Here is a 3368-nt window from a genome sequence, read left to right on the forward strand (position 1 = left end):
ATACACTGGGCATGGTGGCGCACACTTTTGAGGCAAGAGGATCTCTGAGATTGAGGCCAATCTGGTCTACAGAGCAAATTCCAGGCCAGTTGGGGCTACAGGGAGACCCTGTCTTAAACGGGGGAGGGGGGGAGGGGGATAAGTAACAGGAATTTTTTCCTCAGTCATAAATTATTCTTTTTTTCTTGGTTAATTTTGTTATTTGACAATTTCCTGCATGTATACAATGTATTCTGATTACCCCCCTTCTTATCTGCCCCCCATTCCTGTCAACCTCCCCTCCCCCATCCCTACCACTCTTTTTCCTAGATTCATGACTTTTGGGAATTTATTGTGACCCGTTTATTTTAACCAGGACCAACAGGAGGAAGGTTTTAACAATGGGCCTTTGGGGACTTTGTAGAAACAAACTATTGCAGTTGCGTTTTTCTTTAGCCTGATCAACCAAAAAATTTGCTTCATCCTGTTATCTGGCAAGTTGGTAGGCAGTAGCAGCAAGAGTGGAATGAACAGGAACATTTGGAAGAGGTTCTTAGTGGTTTAAGTCAATGGCTTATAAACTTATGTCCAGGGATCCAGGGATCCCCTACCTCTTTCAGAGGCCATCTTGTGCATATGGGGGAGAACAAGCAGCTAGCAGGGTGGCCCCACTGTTGTTCACCTGGAGCAGCTCTACTCTGTGAATGCTGTGAACTTCCCTATAAAACTTTGTTTCCAAATAAATTTGTTTATTTGGGCCAACTATATGGTCCTAAACACCCAAAAGGAAAGTATAACCAAAGAGTAAAGTCATCAGTATATTTCCTTAAGAGTTAGGGATTACACTTCCCAGACATTAGGCTTAAGTCCATATAAAAAGTTATTTAGACAATTATTTCTCATTAATGGTTTTATTTCTAAGCAGAAAGTCCTGCTGCTCGGATGTAAGACTTATCTTGTTTTCCAATACTGTAGTGTTCACCTATGGCTAAGGAAGATAACCTACTGTTGTTCTAAAATGATGGCTAAATTTGTTTTCCCCCCAATCTAGAAAAACCAATAGAGGGATGCTTTTGGGAGCCCTTGTCAAGAAATTCCAATGGACTTTCATAAGAACATTTGAAAATTGCCCTGTTCTGACTTTTTTCTAATTCCCTGTCTAGAACTTGTAATGCTAATTACTCTTGCCTTTACTTCTCCTTCACACAAAAAAGAGAGTTATGCAATTTGGGAGTCTTTTAGATAGACCCCTTGAAGGGGTACCCCAGTTGCCTCACCCTGAGTCCCTGTTCAGCATGTAAGAAGCAAGAGAGGCCTGCGTCCCAATTCCCTATCCACAAGTTGGGTAACCCCTTCAGAGGATGGTGTGGTAAGAATAGGAGGTAGAAATTGGCTAGGCAGTTAGGGTAAAAAGACCCCAAAGAAAAGTAGCCAGTTTCTTGGCTAAAAGTCACAATGTCCTTGGGCTTATTAGCAACACTCCATTTCAAAGGCCAAAAATGTCTAAAGTATTTGGGAGCTTTTATCTAATCCTTAAAGGATTTTAGGATTACCTCTTCAGAGGGGGGAATGTTAGAGTAGCAAAAAGCCTCATAAAAAAAGAAAAGAAGAAGAAAGAGTATGTGAAGTTATCAGAAAAAAAGTGATGGGGAGATATGGGAGGAGTTGGAGAGGAGGGAGTGGGCATGGATTTGATCAAAACACCTTATACACTTGTATGAAATTCTCAATAAATTATTTTTTAAAAGATTATATCTACCCGTTAAAACAAAGAAAAAACCCCAAACTTTGTTTCCATGTACTTTTAGAAAAATGTTTATTTATTGTTTTTATTTATTTAATGTGTGAGTATATTGCCTGCATGTGTGTAAGTGTAGCCATGTCATGCAATGCCTGCAGATGTCAGAAGAGGGCATTAGATCCCCTGGAACTGGAGCTACAGACAGTTGCTAGCTTCTCTGTGGGGTGCTGGGAACCGAATCTGGGTCCTCTGCAAGAGCAGTCAGTGCTCTTAACCACTGAGCCATCTCACCAGCCCCCTCCATGAACTTTTTAAAAAGCTAAATGTATTTTTAAGCTCATTTAAATACACATAACACTACACCAAGACAACTGAATAATGACAGATGTTTTCTCTTAAGGTTTCCCAACTGGAAATACTTTGTGCCCATGGGGTACTGCTATTGAAAGGTAGCCCTTATACACTCTGGGTATACTGGGTTCTGTGGTGCTGGTAGAGGCAATCCATGTATTCCCCGTATTTCTGAATGCCACTTGTGGGTGTAAATAAGTTAAGAATAATAGTGTTAAGGGCCGGAAAGGCTACTCAGTGGTTAAGAGCACTGGCTGCTCTTTCAGAGAACCCAGATTAGGTTCCCAGCATGTACATGGTGACTAACAACTATCAGTAACTCCAGTTCCAAGGGATCTGACACCCTCTTCTGGCCTCTGCAGGCATTGTACACACCAGTTTATTTACATACAGGCAGGCAAAATACTCATGCAGAGAGAGAGAAAGAGAAAGAGAGAGAGAGAGACAGAGAGAGAGGGGAGAGAGAGAGAGAGAGAGAGAGAGAGAGAGAGAGAGAGAGAGAATCATGGTATTAGGCCTGAGACTATGGGCTTGAGGCTAAAAGCAGGTTAAGGGGCAGATACTATGTTACAGTCACAATCCCCTGTGCCAGTGTAACTTCTCTGATTATCAAGTGTCAGTTGAGAATGATTTAATTCACAGGACATGCCTCTGTTTCCCTGGTGAACCTCAGGCACAGGTAAACCCCATGAGGCAGTTATGGGCCATACCATCTCTCCTATGCTAGTCAGGCAGCAGGCACCTAATGTCAGCAGTGTGGTGGGTTGCATTCCTGATAGAACTCACAAAATAGTGTTAGGAATCTTATAAATCATAACACATTCATGTTGCCTCCCTACAAGTTGTTTTATTTTGAAAATCATACACCATAAAGTCATTTTTCATGCATGAAAAAAAGAGGCCTGAAGTTTGTATTAATAGAAAGTTGATTTACTAAATAAATGTAAAATAGCTTCTTAAAGAGTATCTACTTGAAAGACACAAAACCATTGCCCTTCCCAGAGCATCTTCCTGTCACAGTCACTTCATAAATGATGAAGAATGAGCACGTGGATGCAGGAGAATCAAACATGACCCAGATCACAAGAGGCTCTGTGGACCAGGTGAAGCTTATCTGGTCTCCACCATCAGGTAACAGTAGCCAGGAAGTTAAGCGACCATCAAAGTTTCTGCCATGCAGTATTTGTACAAAATAAAAAATCCCACTCTCTTCCTTTCACACACAAAACCAAATACTTGCTTAAAGGTCACATTTTATTTATTTATTTATTTATTTATTTATTTATTTATTTATTTA

The sequence above is a fragment of the Nannospalax galili genome, unplaced genomic scaffold (genome assembly GCF_000622305.1).
Source record: "Nannospalax galili isolate Female #2095 unplaced genomic scaffold, S.galili_v1.0 scaffold34, whole genome shotgun sequence".
NCBI lineage: Eukaryota > Metazoa > Chordata > Mammalia > Rodentia > Spalacidae > Nannospalax > Nannospalax galili.